This window comes from Sarcophilus harrisii, chromosome 3, assembly GCF_902635505.1.
Source record: "Sarcophilus harrisii chromosome 3, mSarHar1.11, whole genome shotgun sequence".
Classification (NCBI taxonomy): Eukaryota; Metazoa; Chordata; class Mammalia; order Dasyuromorphia; family Dasyuridae; genus Sarcophilus; species Sarcophilus harrisii.
Genome location: NC_045428.1, coordinates 239,464,978 through 239,489,593, shown reverse-complemented (window position 1 = coordinate 239,489,593; position 24,616 = coordinate 239,464,978). Strand labels below are relative to the sequence as shown.

The 24,616-nt window shown below is 32.8% G+C and overlaps 1 protein-coding gene across 4 annotated transcripts in view; it reads right to left on the bottom strand.

The window, feature by feature from the left end:
* Positions 1-24,616, bottom strand: part of DYRK1A (dual specificity tyrosine phosphorylation regulated kinase 1A) — a 195,445-nt gene that overhangs the window by 87,138 nt on the left and 83,691 nt on the right. The window lies entirely within an intron of this gene.

The window sequence follows — 24,616 nt, the reverse complement described above, 5'->3', positions numbered from 1 at the left end:
AAATTTCCTGGGTTGGACTCCAAAATAATCAAATTATTTTAGTCTCTCTGGGACTTTAGGTTTTTCTGATATAGAAAATTAGGGGACTAGACAAAGTCTAGATCTATGATCCTTTGAGATCCATGTCCATATTTCTGTTAATTATATCACCATTATTTCAGACTCAAAACCTCAGAATATTTGACTCGTTGAGATTCGATCAATTCACCTCCTCCTTTTTTATTCCTCTGAAAAGTCTCTCATATCTCTTCCTTTTTATTTCCACTATCAAAGCTGAATTACATCTCAAAATTGGCTTCAATTCTTTGAAATTTTTGCCACTTCAATCTATATATTGCTATTAGATTCATCCTTCCAAAACATTTTTGCTAAGACGTCTTTTTACCTGAATGTATTTGCAGTTTTCAACTCTTTCTAAAGGAGAACCCAAACTATGTGTCTGTGTCTGTGTGTGTGTGTGTGTGTGTGTGTATACATTAACAATTCTGCCTCAACCTCTATAGCACACTGTACCACTATGGAGCAACCTTAGTTACAAACAAGTTAGTCTTACTCCTTGCATACACTTTCTATTTTCCTGCCTATGTCCTAGTTTAGTTTCCCCACCCACTTAGGAATATCATTTCAATGTTTCTAAATTCTATTCACCTTTCAAAACTTCATTTAAAATACCTTTCCTAATTAAGTTTTTCCTGACCAAAGTGACCTACAATAATAATAGCTGTCTATATAATGCATTATAGTTTGAAAAATTCTTTACATATGTCATATCATTTGATCCTAATAATAACCTTATTAAGGTAGACACTTCAACTGTTATACATGTTAGAGATAAGAGTAGCTAAATGACTGTACTAAGGTCACTCAATTCTCAATTCTTAAGTATCTAAAGCAGATTTCTGAACTCAGGTATTCATAATTTCAACTCTGGCACATTAGAATATTAGCTGTCTGTGCAAATTTGGTAAAATCACTTACTTAACTTAATAATCTTATTTTAATCACAGCATCCATAAAATGAGGAAAGTAACAGCTCTCAATATGGATTTAAAGTCCCTTTCAGATCTAAATTTTGTCTCATCCTATAAAATCTTAAAATATCTTCTTTTTAACCTTTTCATTTGTTTTATTGTTTTAAAAAATTGTTTTTGTTATTCTACATATAATACCCAACATTTCCAAATAAACAGTATAGAAAGGTCGAAATAAAACCATGAATCTCTAATATATACAGCTTGTATTTTTGAACTAATAATATATGTTGAATGTTTTTAAGTTTCAAAACTATGCCGTCCTGCTTCTGCTTCTACTTTTAAAACTCCTATTCTTTTCTGAATGTTTTTAAAATGATTTTATTTTTTAATCTCTCCTCTCCCTCTATTCCTCTTCCTCCAAAATCCCCCTCCATAAAAGCATGAAAAATATCCTAAAATAAGCATAGTCAAACAAAACAAATCGACATTACCTACATCCAAAAGGTAATATTAGAGTTTGGTAACAAACTCTCTAAGTTCCCTAACTCTCGGTCAGGGTCCATTGCATGGTTCATCACTATTCTTTGAAGTAAGGTGATCAGTGCATAGATCAAAGGCTTTTAAAGATGCTTTTCTTTAAACTGTTGGAATTACTGAATACTAATTGTTCTCCTATGTCTCATCACTTCACTATCATAGTTTCTCAAGTTTCTTTGAATCTAGTCTTTTTATTCATTCTTATGGAACAAAATTATTCCATTATAGTCATATACCATAATTTGGCCATTCCTCCCTTAATAGGCATCCTTTTAAATATCAAATCTTGCACCCATTTTTGAATTATACCAAATTGTCTTATAACTCATTTCCTATGGTGGTCTTATATTGTTATTTAATTTCCTCAGCAGTTAGGCTTCAATTTTCTAGCTAGATCAGCCATTTCCTGAAGACAAAATGACAATTTTCTTTGTATTTTCCACAACAAATTACCAAATGTCTGTTGCTAGACTTGAAAACAGGAAAAATTAACATCATATTTTAGAATAAAAATATGCCAAAAATCAATCTTCCTTTTACTATAAGTAATTTTTTAAAATGAAAGAAAAATTAAGCTAGCAATAGTGGGAAAGTCCCACGTAGTTTTTTAGTTTTTAAAACAATGGCAAGATCATGCAGGAAAAACTTACTCTTCTGGCTGTTTAAAATTAGCAGGTCAAGGTACATTTTGACTCCTGTCATTTATATCTTATTTATTAAAAGCAAGAAAAGTGTAATAGTTATAAAAATCCCTAAGTCTCATACAAAGACTATTTGCATTTACATTAGTAGTTCCTGAAAATGGTGCCAGAGATAAACAAATTTACTTCACTAAGCCTTTTAGATAAGACATTTCCCAATGTTAAATAAAACAGCTATTATTTAGCTATATTTAAGAGATCTAAAAAAAAATTTCTTATAAAGCATTTCACTGAGTAGGATTTTGTACAAAATAATAAGTGTATTGCACTTATTTAATTAAATCCTTATTTCCATTTCTTTTCTAAAATCTGCCTGCCCACAGTGAGTGGAAACTGCTAGAGATCATTAAATACTCATGTATTTCACTAAATAACACAATGCAGCAGAACAGCACAGAGAAACTACCCTGAAACCCAGCAACAGTAGCTAATTAGCATAGCCTACCACTAAATCAGCACCAAGTGATTGGAAATGTTACTCAGATTTGGCCAATCAAAATGGACTATGCAAATAGCATGCTTTAGTTGCCAGGGCAGAATTGTCCAATAGGAGAACAATAAACAAAAAATGAAAGTGAGCTTTGTCACATTTTCAAGTTAGCTGCAGGTATAAGGCATTAGAATCATAGTTTGTATTTCTAACCAAAAAAGAACAATTCCAGGGACACATCTTTGCTTATACAGTTACATCTTACATTATAATTTTTTCCCGTTCACTTTGGACTTTTTAGGCAAAAAATGCATAGTTTTTGTAACATAATCTGTTGTAGGGAACCTTCACTACAAATGCTTCAACATGCAGTTTTTTAAAAGGACTAACTGTCCCAATGAAATAGAACTACTACAGAAAGCATAGGTGACTAGTTTTTCTGTTAAACTTATTTGACCCTCCTTCACACTTCCCAAAAAATTATGTATTCAAGATTTCCTACAAAACTTATATGACTTAAAGAAATAATTTTAAAATATCAATTAGGTAGTTAAGAGCAAATACAAAAATTGGAGAAAATAAGCTCAAGTGTAATGTAAATAAAATTACATTCAAAATCAATTTAAATATAATTCAGATAGTTTAAAGGCATCGAGTGAACTAATAAATATAGTTCTCTTTTAACCATCCATTTCAATGATTAAAAAAAAAAATTTGCTAAACTTTTTTTTTTAATCAGAAAATGCTCTGGAACATGTCAAGAAGATATAGTTCTATACTTGTGCTTTTTAACTTGACCCTACTATGCCAATATTTTTTTTTCCTTCTATGAAGATTTCAATCATGTGGCTTCAAATTAAAACAATTTAAGTTTACAATCTGTTTTTCACCAAAGGATGGCAATCATGCATGCATGAAACTACTTTACTGTCTCTTCTTGAGAAATTTCTTTAACATTTAGGAGCAAGCAAATTAAAAGTTAAGATCTAATACTGACAGATAAAAGTAGATTTATGCATCAATAGAGTAGCAGTTTATGAACCAACCTAGGTCTCAAAAAATCAGTTAAAGACCATGCCAAACTTTCTCCTGCCACCATTTAGCTAACTTTTTACCTTAGTCACGTTGCTAAACTTTTTAAGTCTCCTCATTTATAGAATGAGGGACTTGTGATTACATTACTTCTAGAATTTCCTTTCTACTTTTAAATCCTATTATATTGGGATTTCATTTCAGTTTCTTCCCTTCTTAAATAGAGGAGATGGTTTCAATTATTTTTAAAATTCATTCCATCCTAATGACTCCTCTGATCCATTATCATGATATAGTCACTATTACACATTGCATCTCATTCACAAAAGGCAGTATAAAAGGGACACTAAAATAAAGAAAGTTGAAACATGGATCAAAATTTTTACTCTTTAAGCTGTATGAAAGGACAAGTCATTTGCCTCTCTAAGCCTTATTTTCTTTTTATAACATTTGTTTTGAATAAGCAAATCCATTCCAATGATAATAATGTATTGAGAAAATATGAGCATAAAGTACAATTTCAATCAGAAGAAATAGCAAGGAAGCAGAAAACTGAACCACTTCACAATAATATCACAATAATATACCTTTCAAACAACTTTCCACAATGAAAATTCAGGTCTTTTTCAAGATTAAGTACTATGATTTACTATATCTCTTTATGTATAATAAATGATCTTAGCAGAGTCCAAAATATCCACACACTTCAACCTGCAATTCACCTTCTTGGAGGCCAAACTATCAATTGTAACTTTGACTTTGCTAGTTAACTACCAAGAGAACTGAGGTCCAGGAGTAGCAGCAATCTAGTATGGAATGTGGTCATTATTAACTGTAATGTCAGTGTATATAAAACTGTGTTGCTGTTTTAATTAGATTCCTATCTTTTTCTGTACATCACAGATGAAGTTGTTGAGTAGAAGCCCTGACCCTCTTTTCTCATAAAGGCCTGTGGTTTTTAATGCAAATCTTGCTTAGGTATGATTTTTAGACATGCACATCCAAGTTATACCAGAACTATAGTGAAATCCAGAAGCAACCAAGTAAAGTAGGATGAACTCAAGCTTTGAAGTCTATTATAAAACATGATTTATAATTTTAGCTTTATTGTTTTACAATGACTTAGCACCTCAGGGTGTCTTATTTGCAAAACAGAGGGACTGGACTAAATGATCTTTAAGGTACTTTCCAGCTCTTAAACATCTATAATCTCTTCATTAAGCCCTTTAATAAAATCAAAATAAAATTTCCAATATATCATCTTCCCTTTAACTGCTGTCCCTATCCTATGAGGAAAGGAAAAGTTGATGGGGAATAAGACTTTTTCTGCTGCTGGGAAAGGTCAACTTTGATAATGAACTGTGTACTCTTTCTTGCCTACTCTCCAGACTGTGAAGTAATGATGAATTACAGGGACAGAGGTGGGAGAAAGAGTTAGGTGGTAGAGTAAGTAGGTACAGTGCCCGATCTAGAATCAGGAAGACCCATCTTCATGTGTTCAAATCTGGCCTTAGACACTTACTGGCTATGTGACCCTGGACAAGTTACTTTTAATCCTGTCTACCTCAGATCCTCATATGTTAAAAATAACTAAAATAGAAAAGGAAATGCCAAATCATTCCAATATCTTTGCCAACAAAAACCCAAACAGGGTAACAAAGAGTCAGACATGAACTGAAAAATAAAAAAGACAGACAATCCAATGCTGTGCCTCCACCCTCATACTTCACTTGTCTTGAGGTAGATCTCCATACTTTGTTGAGTAGAGATGAGTGATACCCTTCACTCAATGATGAACATTCTCACACCTACCTGATCATGTGCTTCACACAACCCAGTAACTCTGAACTTCTATATACTATCATCCATTCCAAATCCTCTCCCACGGCACTGACATCCTCCTCAATTTATCCACCTCAAAGTCTCTGACTAAAGACTTACATTATAATCCTTGGAATGCTTGTTCCCTTTACTCCTGTCTTATAGAATGAGGTAGTCTTACTTCTCTACTCATTCAAGTCCTTGCATTTCATCTTATCTTCTCTTAACAGATTGGCATTGTTTTATTGTCTTCATTCCTTCAGATTAATTTTTGATTTCAATTTGTCTACTGGCTCATTATCTAATGCCTACTAGCATGTACATTTCTCTCTTATTCTCAAAAAAACTTTGCTTGATAATTCTATCCTTACTTACTACCATCTTATATCTCTTCTGCCCTTTGTAACTCAATTCTTTGAAAAGCCATCTACAAAAGATATCGCTATTTCTCTCTTCTTAACCCTGTACAATCTGACTTTTGATCTTAATGATCTGCCAAAACTATTCTCTAAAAAGTTATTAATGATTTCTAAATTACCAAATGGCCTCTTCTCATTTTAATTTCTTTTTAAAGCAGCCTATTCATATCATTTAACTACGACCTGGGAAATAACTTTCTTTTTTATATAAATTTGATTTCATTATATATGAGGAGATAAGAAAGACAGAGAGACAAGTGACATTGCTTTCATTTATGCAAAACTTTTTAAAATTTTCATGTAATCAAAATTTTCCATTTTACTTTCCAAGACCAACTCGATACTTGGTTTGTAAACTCTTTTCTTATCCACAGATGTGACAAGTAGATTTTTCCAAATTCCCAGCCTAATTTACTTATGGGTATCATAATGCTTAAATCACTTTTTCATTTTGATTTTAGATTGATTGAGATAGTGGTATATTCCTAGTTCCTGCCAAACTGCTTTCTAGTTTTAGCAACTGGGGGATTCATCAAATACCAGAGTACTACGATCATTTTTCACTGGACACTGTGTACCTAATCTATTCCATTAATCTATTTCTTAGTATCAGATTGTTTTCATGCTTACTACATATTTATTGTTTTATTTTGAAATCTGCTAAACTAGGCCACCTTCATAATTTTTTTCATTGATTCCTTTGATATTCTTGATCTTTTCTTCTTCCAGATAAATTTAATCTTTTTTCCTAGCCCTATAAAAAAAAAATTCTTCAGTATTTAAATGAATGGCATTGAATGAGAAAATTAACAGGCAAATTTATAATTTTTTACTGTATTGGCTTAGCCTACCCAAAAGCAATTAATATTTTTCCAAAAGATTAGCTCTGTCTTTATTTGTGTGACGTGTTTTATAACCATGTTCATATAGTAGTACCTGGGGTTTATTTTGGCGGTAGATATTCACACATGTCCACAAATGTTTTAAATCCAATTTCTCTTCTGCTCTTTTCTTTCTGTGCTTCATTGTAATACATAAAAATGTTGATTATTTATATGGTTTTATTTTATATCCTGAAACTTTGGTAAAGTTGTAAATTGCTTCAATAAATTTTTGATTGATTTTTTAAATTTACTACCATCATATATTCTGCAAAGAATGTTGTTTTGCTTCTTCCTTGCCTATTTTTATTGCATCAACTTTTTCTTATTGCTATAGCTGTCATTTCCAATACAACACAATAATAGTGATAATGCAACTTCTTGCACTATTGCAATAGGAAGAGTTCTAGTCTATCCCAATTACATATAATGCTCGCTCTACTAGCAAAGTATAATTCTACACTTTCCAGGGTTTTTTAAATAGGAATGAGTATTGTATTTTGTCAAAAGCTTTTTCTGTACCTATCAGTGTAGTCTATGTAATTTGTCATTTTTGTTACTGATATGGTCAAATTATACTTATACTCTCTGAAATATTGAATGAATTCTGCATTCCCAGCATAAATTCTACCTGGTCATAGAGTATAATCTTTGTGATACATTGCTGTAATCTCCTTGCAAGTGGTTTTATTTAAAACTTTTGTATCAATATTAAGGAAAGTGGTCCATAATTTTCTTTTTTGTTTAAGTATCAAAGCCATGTTTCTCTCAAAGAAAGAATGATGGAATTTCTTTATCTATTTTTCCAAATAATTTATAATAAATTTTTCCTTAAATGTTTGGTAGAATTCAGTTTGGTAAAACTATTTTGTTGCTGACAATTTTTTCTTTAGGAATTCATTTATGCTTCTACAATTTCTTTTTTTATGGTAGACTTATTTAAGTATTCTACTAACTCTTCTGCCAATTAGGAGCAATTTATATTTCTGTAAATCTTCATCCAGTTGACTTAAGAATGTCAATTTTACTGGCATATAATGAGCAAAATAATTCCTAATAATTGCTTTAATTTCATCTTCACTGATGATGCATTTACTCTTTTCTTTTTTGATACTGATGACATGGTTTCTTCTTTTTAAATCCAATGAATCTCTGGTTTATCTATCTTTAAAAAAAAATAAAATAAAATAAAGCCAGCTCTTAGTGTTGGTTAAAAGCTCAACTCTTTTTATTTTCATTTTTATTATTTTCTCCTTTTATTTCAGGATTCCCATGTACAATTATTTAATTAGCATGCTTAATTTGTCCTCTTTTTATCTATGTTAGTTCATGCCAAATTTAGTCATCTGTTCTTTCACTCTTTTATTGATGTACATATTTAGAGATTATCAATTTATCACTAAGTACTACTTTAACCGCATCCCGTAACTGTCTCACTGTTGTTACTACTGATTTCTGTTTCCATGACTTGATCTTTGATGTATTCATCATTTAGGATTATATTAATTTTGAAATGATTTTTCATCTATGTTTCTATGGCCCATTAGTGAATGTAATTTTTATTGCAATATGGTTTGAAATGAGTGTTTACATACTCTTTGACCCAGCAGTGCTACTACTGGGCTTATACCCCAAAGAGATACTAAAGAAGGGAAAGGGACCTGTATGTGCCAAAATGTTTGTGGCAGCCCTGTTTGTAGTGACTAGAAACTGTAAAATGAATGGATGCCCATCAATTGGAGAAAGGTTGGGTAAATTGTGGTATATGAATGTTGTGGAATATTATTGTTCTGTAAGAAATGACCAGCAGGATGAATACAGAGAGGCTTGGAGAGACTTACATGAACTGATACTAAGTGAAATGAGCAGAACCAAGAGATAATTATATACGTCAACAACGATACTGTATGAAGATGTATTCTGATGGAAGTGGATTTCTTTGACAAAGAGAACTAATTCAGTTTCAATTGATCAATGATGGACAGAAGCAGCTACACCCAAAGAAAAAATACTGGGAAATGAATGTAAACTGTTTGCATTTTTGTTTTTCTTCCCGGGTTATTTTTACCTTCTGAATCCAATTCTCCCTGTGCAACAAGAAAACTATTTGGTTCTGCACACATATATTGTATCTAGGATATACTACGACATATTCAACATATATAGGACTGCTTGCCATCTAGGGCAGGGGGTGGAGGGTGGGAGGGAAAAATCGGAACAGAAGTGAGTGCAAGGGATAATGTTGTAAAAAAATTACCCTGGCATGGATTCTGTCAATAAAAATTTATTATAATAATAAAAAAATTAATGAAATGAGTGTTTACTATTTCTGCTTTTCTATATTTGGTTGTTGTGTTTTTATGCCTGAATACATGGGCAGTTTTTGTTAACCTACTATGTACAATTTGAAAAATAATACATTCATTTAAATTCCCTTTTAATTTTTTCTAGAGCTATATTTTATCTGATTTTTTAAAGATTCTATTCATCTCCTTAACTTCTTTCTTGCTTATTTTATAATCAGATTTATCTACCCAAGAAGGAAAAGTAGAGGTTTTCACAAGTATAACTTTGCCTTTAAAATTTGGGATGCAGGGCAGCTAGGTGGCGCAGTGGGTAGAGCATCAGTCCTGAAGTCAGGAGGACCTGAGTTCAAATCTGACCTGGGACACTTAACACTTCCTAGCTGTGTGACCCTGGGCAAGTCACTTAACCCCAATTGCCTCAGGGGAAAAAAAAGAAAAAAAAATTGGGATGCGAGGGAGGATTCTAGGAATATAAGTGGAGTAGGTCATAAAATTTCAAGCTCTCCAAATTTCACCCACAACACAAAGTAGATTGATAAAAATCAAATAATAGTGGGGACAGAACCGGGGTCCTTTTGGGATAATGAAGAAGTAATATAAACACCTCCAGGTTACCTCCAATGAGTCTATAGCTATAGCTGGTTTCAGAAGTAGCCTCAACCCAAACCATATCAATTTTTCAGCATGAGGAATGGGGGGTAAGGGAGAAGGAGTCTGAGCTGGGCTCAGATTGAGGAAACCTCTGCTGATAAACACTAGGCTCAGTTAGCCAGCTGAAACTGGCAAAAAAAAAGGAACCAGCACACTCCGAGTACAGAAGCAATGGGACAGGCAAGCTTTTATTTAGTCCAATTATTCTTATATCTAGGGAACAGATCAAAAAAAGAAAGCATAATAACTGGACTATCTAAAAGCTGGGACTAAAAAAAGAACTAACAAAACAATACAAGAAATAATTAAAGAAAATTGTCCCGAAGTAATAGAGCAAGAAAGGAAAGTAGAAATGGAAAAAATCTAGTGATCACTATCTCAAATAGACTCTACAAGGAAAATTTATAGGAACATAATTGCTAAATTTACAAACCTCCAATCAAAAAGAAAATTTTACAAACAACCACCATAAAAACCACCAACTCAAATATGCTGGAGCTACAATTAGTATTGCATAGGATTTATCAGCAGCTACAATAAAAGACCATTGGTCCAGGAATACTATATAGCAATAATTAAAGAAATTATTATAGGGTTGCAGTCAAAAATATTATATCCAGCAAAATTAAGCATAATATTAAAAGAAAAAAAAGACATTTAACAAACATTCAGATATTCAGGATTTTTGTCTCAAGCCAACCTGAACTCAATAGAAAATTTAATATGTAAAAGCCAACATCAAAGACTAATTTCAAGAAATTTCATATAAATTGTTAATTTTTTATATGTGGAAATGTAAACTACAGGTCTAAGACTGACATTAGTACTTAGGTAGTCCCAAATTCCCAATTTTGAGGAGGAAATGATAAATAGTTTCTGTAACATACAAATAAAGTGTGAGAGCAAGAACCAAAACAGAGGAATTATCTGGAGGAGGGAAGCTGGTAGTTCTGAAAATCTACTCAAAATGGTAATGGGTTAAAGAGGGAACAATACATACACCTCAAGAAAAAGTACAAAATCTATAAAGAAATAAGGGGAAGGGAACAGGATATGGAGGGGTGTAGAAGAATGTGTGGATTAAAGAGAGTGGAATTTAAGATTAATGGGAATGATGGGAATGAGATAAAGAGGGAGAGGGATAGGGAGAGAAAATAAAGGCAAAATTCATGGGAATGGAGGAGATGGTAGAGAGGTTAAGTATATATAACAGCAAGGCAAGTTAACATGTAGAAAGAAAATAGAAGAGTTAGCAGGGATGGGAAATAAGAGGCACACACTAATACAATAACAATGATCAGGAGTAGAATTTATTAGGGGAAAAAAGTAGGGTAGTAATTACTGATCTCATATAAAGTCAATTTTAAATTTTAAAAGATTCAATCAAGTGAAATCTACATTATATGGCTGCCATATTAATATTGTTTTAGCTATCATGTGTATATGTGTGTGTCAGTATGCATATTTATGTGTATACACAAATGTTCTTAACTGTAGTCTGCTTAGGGGAGGTGGGTGATAGGAAAAGGGGAAAAAAAATAACAAATAACAAGTAAAAATTTCACAGCAAAGGAAAAAAAAAAACCTACCAAGAAGCAAAGAATAAATCGACAGGTATGAATATAATGCTTTATTATCATTATATATGCTTTCTTGAAGTGGAAATTCATTGTTATATATTTTCAATCTGTGCTGGTGTTTGGGTTTTGTTTTGCTTTTCTGTCTTTTTCTAATTTTGCATTTAAGTTTTAGTATTTTGGATGTGTGAGCAGAACCAGGAGAACATTGTACATTTATCAACTATGACAAAATTAACTCTTCTCAGCAATATATATCCAAAACAATTCCAAAAGACATATAATGGAAAATGCTATCCACTTCCAGAGAAAGAACTACAGATTCTGAATGAAGATTGAAGCATACTATTTTCACTTTTTTTTTCCTTGTGATTTTTGTTTTTTGTTCTGATTTTTGTTTTACAGACTTTGTCACATTCCTCACTATCTTAGGGAAAGGGTCAGGGAAAGAAGAAGGGAAGAAAAATTTGGAACTCATAATATTTTACAAGTGAATGTTGAAAACTAACTTTACATACAAAGGGGGGAGGACAGAGAGGAGGAGGAATAAAATATAACAGCAGAGTTGAGGGAGAGAAATGTGGATGCCATGCCATTTTATGCATATATATTTAATGCAGATATTATTTCATTGGCTATTATAGCAAAATATCGTTTCCTTGTTTATTTAAAATTACATCTTTTTTTTTTTACTTTCTGAAATCATGACTGTTAACCCTGCCTATATAGCTGAAGCATAATAGATTCTGCTCCACCTCTTTAACTTAAGTATGTTTCTTGTAGATCACATATTATTGGAATTTGTTTTCTAATACAATCTGACATCTGCTTCTGTTTTGAGAGTTCATCCCATTCATTCTAAGTTATATATAAACTGCATTTCTCTTCATTCTATTTATCCTTCTATTTATCCCTACTCTCTTTTTTTATCCTGTCTCTTCTCTAAAACCTGCTTTGCATAAGACCACTGTCTTCCTTTCTTTGTCTTCTCTTATCATTTTCTCCTTTCTCTTAACCTTTCCTAAACTGTCACATACCTATCCATATGTACTTAAAATTTTGTTCCATTTTCCTAATATATTTGTTGAATTAATTTCTACTTACACTGCTAACTGTCCTATATTGCTAAAGACTATCTAAGCTATACTAAACACTTTTATGTCATGCCATAAATAGAAAAATCAGGAATTGTTGCTGCAAAACAAATAGTAAGTAGATACTCCTAGAAACAAGGCAGTTATCAGATTGGGTAAAACCTTTAAAAATCCCAATCTAGTCACCTATATTTAAACGAGCATTTCATGACAGCAAGACACAGTGGATTGAAGACTTTAATATTAATGACTGCTTCCTTCTACTATACTAGAAATGAGAAGCATTAAATTTTTGACTTTTGTGCAGTCACTAGCATCGACAGCATAAAACCCTATGAAATGCCAGTCATGACTACACTCTGGTGCTATAAAGGTAAAAGTTCTTAATTTCAAGAGACTGAGAGATTAAAGGAGACACACAATACTTAAAATTAAGAACAAACAACATATATACAGGACAACTGGAGATCATCTCAAAGCAAAGGCATGAATATTAAAACGGAGAACCAGGGAAGGTTTTCTGAAGATATTTTAGTTGAGACTTAAAGGAAATCAGGGAAGCCAGGAAGCCAAGTAGAAATAAGGAGGAAGATACTTTCAAGGATGGGGCACAGCCATTGAAAAGGCTGAGAATAGAAGGGTTGAATGTCCTATGTTAGGAACAGCAAGGAGGAAAATAAGGTGTAAAAAGTCTGGAAAGGTAGGAGGCCAAATTACGAAGGGCTTTCAGAATTAGATGTTTTTATATTTGACGATGGAGGTATTAAGGAGCCGTTGGAGTTTATTAAATAGAGGGAAAGATGGTTATACTGTGCCTTGGGGAAAAGTGAATTTGATTTCTGAATGGAGGATAGACTTGAGGCAGGAAATAAACTGTTCATGATGCTGAAGGCCATCATTCACCATAATGATGTATTTCCTAAGCCCAGTCCCATAATGTTATAAGAATATAAAAGTGTTTCCTATGTCAGACTATTAAAATGAAATTAAATATTGAATCTCTCCTCCTCTGAGGTTCATGCTAACCAAATTTGTCACCCAAACGTAGGGTCCTTGTGGCTATTATCCACTGACTCTCAAGGCATTCTCCTATCTTCCTCATGAGTTCAGTGTTTAGCTCAAAGTCTTTTTCTATCTCCTGCCCTTCAAAGGAGATTTCAAATACATATTGTTAATCCTTAATATACCAGTATTTTCCAGTTCTTGTTCGATTTTCATGACTTACTTTCTATTTCACATCCACCTCACCTATGTAGAGAATTAGTCATATCCTTCATCTTACATCTTTTCCTACTCCATATGAAGCTCTAAAGCTGTTCTTCATTCTCACCATGGCATCCTCTCCCTCCATCAGCACTACCTGCAAGCCTTACTATATTATCCTGCCTTGCCTAAATCAATTCCTTTTAGTAAGCAAATCTACACAACCCTTTACTCTACAATCCTTCCCCTGCCCTTTTCTCTAATCATATACACTTTGCCAAAAACTTAATCATACATTACTGCAACCATTTATCTCATTTGTTCATACATACATACTGAATAGAAATATTCATGAAATGATAGCAAATGAATCCACTAAAAATTTATCCTCAAATGGGCTGTCATTGCAGCAAGGCAAACATTTATGTGAATTTTAAAAGTAAGAAGACAGGTCACCAGGAGGTTTAAGAGCAAAATCCATGTTAGGTTTTGTAATCAGTTCAGCAACTAGGATTGGAGAAAGCCCATCAAAACCCAGTCCAGATATAGCTAAGACAATCTAGCAGCTATAATTAATGACAGTGATAAGTAAAACACTATTTAGAAATTCCTTAGTATGAGCTCACTTTTTCCAGGGATCAAGGTAATATGGAGGAGAATGTGACCCATGATGTTGGGAGAAAACAGTGTTAATTTTCTTTTTCTATTTTTGCAATAAATATCCATTTCCAAAAGCTAAAAACAATTTCCCACTCATTCCACCCTGACTCTTCCCCCTATCTTCCCCCCCAAAAAACAGGGCACTTAACAATGGCGAGCCAGTACCTTTTCTTTGTCCTAATTGATTCTTGATTTCTCATCCAAACAGCTACAAAAGTTGTTCCAATCTTTCTTCTCTCCCCTAAAATCACTTCTCCCACTACCTTTTCAAGTGGAAGGGGACTTCACTATTTACTTCAATGAAAAAAACTGTTTGGCTCAGATTCCAAAAGTTTAAAAGTGTCTCAATTCTATAAATAAAGTTGGCAGAGGAATGACCAGGACAGTAATTCCAGACTCAAGGGACACTACACAGCAAAACATTCCATATTCTAGGAGTTTAAGTATCACAAAAATTTACTATTGTTTATACATAAATCCAGATAAAGATCATACACAGCAAAAACTAGGGAAGTAGCATAGCAGTCAGATTTTTCCCTAGGTCCCGCCACTTTGGGAATACTGAAAGACTACAGGTTCCCAGTCTGAGAATCCCAGAAAAATACAACACTCAATAACCCCAAATAGAGTTCTGAAGTGTGCAGCATGGAAGTCAGAAAGAAGGCTAGAAAAATGAGCAGACAAAATAAGAATCCTAGCAAAAAGAACAAATCTATTATGGCAGGGAAACTCAATACACAAACCCAGAAAAGAACTTCAAAACATCTAAAACCAAATTCTCCAAAAAAAAAAACACAGCTTAGGCACAAATTCAAATAAGATTAGAAGAGATAAGGCAAAAAACTTTTCTAAGTTTTTTAATATTTTATAAGTAAAATGAGCTCTGTGAAAGAAAGAAAAAGAGAATGGTTTAGCACAAGAAATTACAAAATCTCACTCCAGCGACTAAATCATTGAACATTAAAAGATTAGCAATAACTGAAAAATACAATGGTCTCAGTCTTTGTTGTTCTTGACCTCACAGCAGTCCTCAGCATCTTTTGACACTGTAGTCATTAACCTTCCCCGTTACACTCTTTCCTCTCTTGGCTTCTGTGAAAGTTCTCCTAGTTTTTCCCTTACTCTGGAACACTTCCTTTGTAGTACACTTTGTTAGAGTTTGAAATATGTCCCTCAATGCTATCTCCTCCGCCTTCTCTTTTTCCTTCACCCTTTCTTGCAGTGAACTCATTGGTATTCAAGATTCCAGTATTATTTCTACTTCCCAGATCTATGTTAAGTCATAATCTCTGCACTAAACATCAGTCCCACAGCACCATGTTCCATGATGATGAAATCTCTGACAAAGTAGACCCAGAAAAAGAACAGAGGTAAAAGCAAATCCTAGAGAAAAGGTGCTATAGTAAAAATACAGAGATAAATTGAGCTCAAAGACTGAAAAAAAAGCAAAAGGAATGAAGTCTGAGAAAAAGCAATTTAATCTGGCAATCACCAGATCTCTTAATCAAGAGATACTTGGTAACTTTGTAGATAACAGTTTCAGTGGGAAAAGATTGGAAGCCACACTGTAGAGTTAAAGGGAGTTTTGGGGAAGGAGTGGACACCCCTATTGCAGGTGGCTCCTTCTTAAGGAGGTTAGCCATTAAAGAAGAGAAAGCTAATAAGGAAAGACAGATCAAAGGAGTTCTTTGACAATGGGGGAGAAATGAACGTGTTTGTGGGCAGTAGAAAAGCAGTAGAGAAATTGATGAATGGTGAGAGAGAGCAAATCATAGATGGGAAAAATCTGCTGGAGAAGATGGATTGAAATAGAACCACTAATCCATACAAAGGGGCTTCCTTTGGCAAAGAGAATAACAACTATCTTCCTAAAGGGCAGGCACTGTGCTAAGTAAGCACTTTATAGCTATTTCATTTGATTCTCACAATAATCCTAATAGGGGGCTATTATTAGCCCCATTTTACATGTAAAGAAACAAAGTCAAAAAGAAGTTAAATGAGGCTGGATTTGAACATCCATCTTCCTGACTCCAGACCCAGTGCTCTATCCACTGTACTGCCTAGAAGATCTATTTTGAGGTGAAGGAAGAAATGATAACTGAAGGCATCTGACTGATAGGAGATGAGATGGCAGGAGTAAGAGGAAGCTCTAAGCAAATACTTTCAATTTTTTTCAGTGAGAAATAAAGCAAGGTTTTCAAATAAGACAGTGGAGACAGGGGCAGAGACATGAGAAGCTTGAGAAGACACAAAAAGATTTGTAAAAGATACTGTGGTAAGTAGGAGAGTGAAATGATTAGCAAAATAAACAAAGATTAGTAAAGACTGCTTTGTAAAGTGAGAATCCAACTTGAGATTATGTGACAATTTGTGGGTGGTCTCAAATTTTAAATTTTCATGATTTTCTTCATCTTCTTTCCACAATATATAAGAGGGAAGGAAGCAGACAGTGAGAATAATCAAAAGTTGAGATTTGGCAAGACAAGATCAATAATAGTGGAAGGGAATAGGAGAATCAAGAGAAGAAGACAATGTAGAGTTAACTTGATTCTTTAAAGTGCTCAAGATAGAGAAAGAAGAGGAGTATAGTAATACAAGAACTAGAGAGTAGATTAAATTACCAACTACAGAAATGGTACCTGCTCTCAACAGTGGGCATTCTAATAGACAAGATGTAAATAACTTTTATAAATACAAAATATAATCAGAATAGATGAAAGGTAATATGGAGAAAGGAAGGTACTGGTTGCTTGAGACACTAGGAAATCTATCTAATTTTATTCTTATAATAACACTGAAAAGTTGATATTATTCTCATTTTACAAATAAGGATACTACAGCAGACAAAGGTTAAATGATTGGTTCAGAATGGCACACTTAATTAAGAAGCCTAGATGAAGGTTTTCAAAGTGTGGTGATCTGAAACCACTGAAAATAACTCACCAGTTACTTCTCTTTGCTGGCAATACTTTTTTTTTTAATGAATTTGAGTAATGAGGAGTTCCTTGTAAAGCTGCAAATAAATCTTTTTAAGAAGCCTCTTTCCCAAATTAATTGCTTATAAGTAGGCCAACCCAATATAATAAAAGTGACAATTCTACCTAAATTATTCTATTTATTCAGTGCCATGCCAACCAAATCATTAAAAAACATTACTTTACAGATCTAAAAAAATAGCAAAAATTCATCTGGAAGAACAAAAGGTGAAGCATATCAGGGAATCGGTGAAAAAAAAAAGTGAAGGAAGATGGTCTAACAGTATCAAATTTCAAACTGTCTTATAAAGCAGTAATTATCAGAACAATCTGGTACTGGTTAAAAAACAGGGTGCTGGATCAATAGAATAAACTAGGCAAAATTACATTCTAATATATGACCACAGTAATCTAATAGATGATAAATCCAAAATTCCAAACTTTTGGAACAAATTCTTACCATTTAACAGAAACTACTGGGGAAACTAAAAATTAGTATGGCAGAAACTGGGTATAAACCATTATTTCATATTATATACTAAGATAAAGTCAAAATGGGTGCATAATTTACACATAAAGGATGATGCCATCATAAGTAAATTAGAAGTATAGAATAGTTTGTCAGATCCATGGATAAGGGAAGATTTTAGGACCAAAAGAAAAATAAAAAAATAAAAAATAAATATATATATATATATGCCATTATAAAATATAAAATAATTTTTGCAGAAATAAAGTGAATGAAACCAAAATGATAAGGAAAGCAAAAAACTTGGAAAAAAATTTTACAAGTCTGATAAGAGCCTCATTTCTCAAATTTATAAAGAACTGAGTAAAATTTTTAAAACTACAAATCATTTCCCAATTGATAAATGGTCAAAGGATATGAACAGGAAGTTTTTAGACAAACACATCAAAGCAATCTAATTCTACAATCGTATGAAAAAATGTTTTTAATCAGTATTAATTAGAAAAATGTAAATCTAGACTGCACAGCAAGTATGGACTTTTTCATTTTTCTCTATCACAATCTCTAGGTCATTTGACCCCAGCATTCCTACTGTTTCTAACTTACCAACTATTTTGCCTTTATTGGTCTGAAATGGGGCAGAGAATAAAAGTTTGCCTCACAAATTTATCGACAACTTAGCTTTTGGCTGAGGGAGAATTCTAGCAACCATCCAGGTATTCTGTTACCCTTTACTACATCAGTCTTCTGTATAACAATTTTGATTAGTTTTGCAACTTCCCCACGTTATCTTCTCTTTCTCCCTCTATTGTGCTATATCCAAATCTAGTTCTATTCTGGAGTCAAAGAGATTTCTTCCACATAACAAGCTATCATGTTTTCCTCTATGTATTTCTTTTTGACTAGATTTTCCAAATATGCCTTCATATATTAAAATATAAACTACTAGTCTGTCCTTCAGCACATACTTGCAAATCAGAAAGGTTTCTCTGCACACAAAAACATGTTGACAGACCACCTAAGTAATATTTCTCATTAATTAGTAATACTAAAAGGAAACAAAAAAATAATGGTCTCAGAGAACAGATAATGAAGTATCTCTCTCTCAAAGGTATGAAAGGCAGAAATCACAAGAACATAATGAAACATCTCTCTCCCTCAAAGGTATGAAATGCAGAAATTACAAGAACAGAATTTTGTATATTGTTAAGACCTACCCCTAATTTTTAGTTAACTGTTTTTGTTATAAAGGCTGTAAAACAAAATTAACAGAAGGAACAAGTTAAATTTTCTTTTAAAATAATTAATGATACTTTTTCTTTTTATTAGGCTAGAGAAAAATGGCTCATTTTGTCAAGGTAACTATGAAAATACAGATCCTATTAGTATATGAAACTGGTAAGATACATTTAATATGAAAAAGCTTTTAGTTTAAAGTGGTCCTGGTTCTCTCCCAAGAGATAAAAGGTTGGGCTCATTGTATCACCTTAGTATGATATATTTGATACATCTTTTCAATCTAAATAAAAGTATAATAAAGGCTTCTGAGAGTTGCAATTATACTCTTAGTACCAATAGAAGACCCCTTCCTTTGGGAGAAAGGCTCCATCAGCTTCTATTAGTCCATAGAGAAAAAAAATTTTTTCTCAAACATGCTATGTATTTTCTAATGATAGGCTGGCAAAGATAATTTCTATTCTCCCAAGTGTCCCTCATTACATGCTTCCTAGTATATTCCTATATTCATTACCTCAGGGAAGCAGCAGGAAAACAGAAGGAGCTTCCCATGTGATGATAAAATAAATTTTATACTTATAACTATATTACATTATATTATAACTTATAATCATTTGACATCAGGAAATTTGGCCCGCCTTCTTTTCCCCACATCCCTATAAGCCAGGTGCTAATGTTCTTTGGAGCTGGGGCAATAGAAAAACAAAGAATAAAAAGGAACAAAATTCTAAAACCATCTCCCCAAATCCTCCAGATCAAAAGTTTTAGAGAAGTCTTCTGGAAATAGTGATTCCTTTTTGTAAAAGATCAATTATTGATTTTATCAACAAATCTCATGGGCTTAAGCCCTCAAGTCAGCAGAATGATTCTGAATGTCTATTACTGGTAGAAAGAAAATTTTTTTTTTTTGGGGGGGGGGGAGGAGGGGGAAAGGGAGGAAGAATATCCTCCCCTAAATTTCACTGGACCACAGTGAAACCTCCGCATCATCTAACAATTATCCTTAGGTATGAGGATGGGCATGGGAGGAGATACATTTTATGAAAAGGCAGGGCCCAATTTCTTGAATAATTAGAGAGGTTCACATTTTAGTTTTTAATCACAAGTTATTGATTATTTATCTAAATAGAGTAAAATACCAAGTCCACAGTCAGAAATATGCCTAAGGAATGTAAGGAAAGGAAGAAATTAGTGAAAAATTGATATTGGCTGTTTACAGAAATGCACTGTATAGGCACTGAGCTGATGCAGAAGGCCATAAAATTTTAGAGTTGAAAAAGTCAACTTAGTTCATTAATGACAGTGTCTCCAAGAGTCTTATTAAAGTAACCACCATTCCTAACCTTTCTGGTAGTAAATCCTACTACTACAAATATACATGAAAAGGTACAAGTCTCATATAAACATACATGTATACATATGTTTATTTGTATATAAACATATAAGTACTATGACAAATAAAAGAATAAATTAAACTAAATGCTGTAATAATCAAGCTCAGACTCAAAAAAAAAAAAAAATGAGAAAAAGCAATTATATCAACTCATTGAATTAGTGGAGAAATACCGATGTGGAATACTGTAGAGGGCTGAAACTATTGAATTCAATGCACTGAGATTAGTACTGCTGAGCGCTTGAGGCTAACTACTGATTGGACAATATTCTATGGGCATATGCTTGGAAAATGGTCCTTTCCACTATCTGTACTGGCTCAATGATTGGTATATAGATTGTAGGAGGGACTAGGGGGCGGAGTAAAGCTAGCCAGGGACACCTCCTCGGTAGAGGAGGAGGAGAAGGAGGAGGAAACGGAGGAAGAGGAGCAAGAAGGCGGTAGCAGAGAATCTGCTTCCATACTGTTCAATCCTGCGACTGAGAACCGAGCAAAAAGATTGAGGACTTTTGCTTATCCTGACTCCGGCTGAGTCTGGGGTGTCCTGGGTGCTAGTGCGGTCATTACAGAATTCTTCACATATTGTCAGAATCAATTTATGTGCTAGTTATTCTTGCTTAAATATTCATTTTTTTTTTAGTTCAGTTAATAAGGAAAAGCTTAAAACAGTACAGGAAAAGCTTAAGAGGGTAAATGATGAAAAGGTAATATATTCAAAAACTAACATAGCAAATTCATATGAAAGAACAAAAGGAGTATTTTTTAGAATATATGAATAAAAGTCTAACCAGCACTAATCTCAAAGTATACTATTAAAGCCATAATTACTAAAATCATGTCGTTATAGATACAAAAATATTAAGTGAAATGATAGCAAAGACACCATAACAATTTTGTAAAGACTACATATTATGATCACAATAAATTTATACAGGAATGTAGAACTGATTCTATTTTGAGAAAAACAGAAACTTATAAAAGATAAAAATAACAAAAACAATAAAAACCATACAATAATATCAACAGATGCAAAAAATAAAAAAGGACAAGAATAATGGACCTATCCTAAATATGGTAAATAGTATCTTCCTAAAACCAAGGGACAATATTAATTACAGGAACAACAAAGGAATTTTCTTTAAAATCAGGGGCAAAGCAAGAATATCCACTCCCACACTATTTTTTATAGCTCTAGAAATGCTTGCTACTAGAAGACTAGAAAAATAAACTGAGGTAATAAGCATAGGTTTAAAAGGAAATAAAATTATCCATTTCGGTAGAAAATAATGGTTTTATACTACCCCCTATAGATTTAACAAAAAAAAAAAAAAAATAAAAGGATTAATAACTTTAGAAAATAACTTAAAATAAATGCAGACAAATGGCAAGTCTTTACACTAGCAAAAAAAAAACAGTATTATGGAGAATTGGAGAAATTCTATTTAAAATAACAGCAAAGTATATCATATATTTGGGAATATACCTACAGAGAAACATTCAGCAATTATACAAACATAACTAACACATTTCTCAACGGAAATATAATCACTAAATATTTCAATATGCCCATGATTGAGACATGCCAATATAATAAAAAATGACATTACTCAAACTAATTTACTTATCCAGGGTCCTAACTACTTACAAAAGGGGCCCAATCAAGGGGACAGACATGTATAATCCTTTGCTTCTGGGGAGGCTAAAAACCAATAGATCTTTTGAGTTCTTTATTTTGGTTGTCCATAGTTAGGCAACAATAAAGAGAGCTACCACGAGCACAGGACCACCAAGCTGCCTAAGTGGAGCAAAAAAAATTAGTCCAGATTGGAAATAGGGCAGGTCAAAATTTCTATGTAATTAGCATGTTCTGTGACCAGCCATTGAACTTTCAACTTGAGTGAAATAAGACCTAGTCTCTTCCACATTCTTTCTAAAAACAAAATATGCCACCATTATTTTATAGAGTTACATAAAAATTACACCAAAATGGGAAAGGGAGAATTGTCCTAAGATTCTCAAAAAGAATATGGAAAAAATGGAGAAGAAAGACTAGCAGTACCAGAACTTATGCCAATTATCCAAAATCATTTAGTCTGGCTGAAAACTAGAAAAGTTAACCAATGTACAGATTACGAACACAAAGACACAAAAGGGAGCAAAAAAGGAATATTTTTGGGAAAAAATTACGACAAGAAGAATTTATTAACTGTCATGTAATCAGGATACATTAGAAAAATGGTGGAAGAATGGGAGAAGAAAATTTCCAGTGGTTATATAGATAAAAATAAACAAGGACAGGGATCTAACAATATAAAAGTAGAACATTAAAAACAAACAAACAAAAAAAAAAAAAAAAAAAAAAAAAAACTTGAATAGTTTGAAAGCTTTCCTCCAAAAAACAAAAGGAATCTGCCCCCACTTTACAGTGGTAGAAGCCTGGCTAAGTTATTGAATATATCAGATTTTTGCAACGTCTGGATTAAGTTTGGTGAACACTTTGCCCATCTCTTATCTCTGTGTCCATGTGCCCCTCTCCCCCACTCTTTTGTATTTTTTTGTTATAAGGGCTCTCTAGGAAAGGGAAAGTGAGGAATATATAGAAAATTTCAGGTAATTTATTAAATTATGAAGATGAGTCATTCTTTTAAAGTGAATATGGTTATACCAAACAATATATCAGTAAAAAAAAATTAGCATGTATTTTTATTTATTGGTTAGTTATTACTCAGTTCTTAACTTAATAAAGCTCATAATATCTGCTTTCATGAAATCTTTACCCATAAGACATGTATGATTCAAGAGCTTTTAAAACATTTAATAAACATGCATGCCTTATTCCCATTTTAATTACAATTTAAGAAATTGAGAAGGAAAATTCTTGTGTGACCTGTCTGCAATATTATAGTCATTCCCAATGACTCCCACAGGCCTAAAATGAAGATACTTTATTTTTTAATAAAAGATTCCTGCTATTTTCTCAGATCTTTTTTGTGTTATTTTAATTTAAGTATTGTTCTAATTGTGGAAACGTGACTCCAATATAATTCTACTTAAACAGACCCAGAATGTGAATGGCAATCTGCAATTCAATCAACAACTGAAAAATACATTGTTGCCCTTTTTCCCCCACAAATCCAGAATTCAAAATTCTTGGGTTTTCAAAACACTTCTGAGATCGAAGATCAAAATGAATCCACTATGAAAGAATAAAAGATATAGTATAAAATTAATACAATCTCAGCCTAAGCTGCACGATTAAATTGATTTTTAAAAAGGAAGGAATAGGGAACTAATGAAGTTGTGTGAGACAATTTCATATAGAAGTTTCAATTGGTATAAATCAACTGCCAAGTGAATCTGCTACTAATGCTTGACTTCCTACAGACAGATGGCAGTGAAGAGCAACACCAACTTAGAATATAAATCTGTTTGTAAAATCTTGAGAGAAATCTTACAAAGAAATATAGTGGGAGATTGAGAAAAATATCAGCTCATAAAACATCATGGAAGAGGGAAAATTTTTTTTTTAAAAACTTGTCCAGAGACACAACACTAAGCAAAGTCACCCCAAGGGCATTTAAGGATGAAAAACAAGGAAAAAATGCAAAGATTTTTAAGGGACAAGGGAGACAAGACAATTAGTCAGTAATATCACATCTCCAATGCATTATGAAATAGAAATCACATAGAGAAAAAGAAAAGATAGCTGGTACAGACCAAGTACACATAGGAAATCCAAAAAGAAGGTAAAAATGTTGAAAGTGCTATGGGATCAATAACAATCCATATGTCTTCTTTTTTGCATCTATATAAATTTTTTATAAGAAGAATCAAGGGCATCTTTGAACAGGATATTAGAAGGGAATAAGCAAGTTTTCACCACTCTGCTACCAAACATTAACTGGGGGAAAAAAGTAAGATTTCCTTTGTATTTAACAATGTTGACCATAAAAAAAACATTTGCTACAACAGAAAAAAATGCACTGTCCCACACAAATTGTGTACTTTTTAAATATAAAATTGCTTTAAAACACATAAATGAAATAACCTTGCTTGATGATCCTCTGCCCACTAAATAAGAAAACAGAGAAATGTGTTAACTAAAGGTTTTTGTCATTGTCATGAAGAAAATGCAGAGGAATACAGATTGAGGAGTAACTTCCCTACAGATGTAAGTAATAATTCCCTATAAATGAAGTATTCTAGATTCCAGTTAGCAGATGACATCATGTAGATTTTGTCAAGAAAAAAATCATT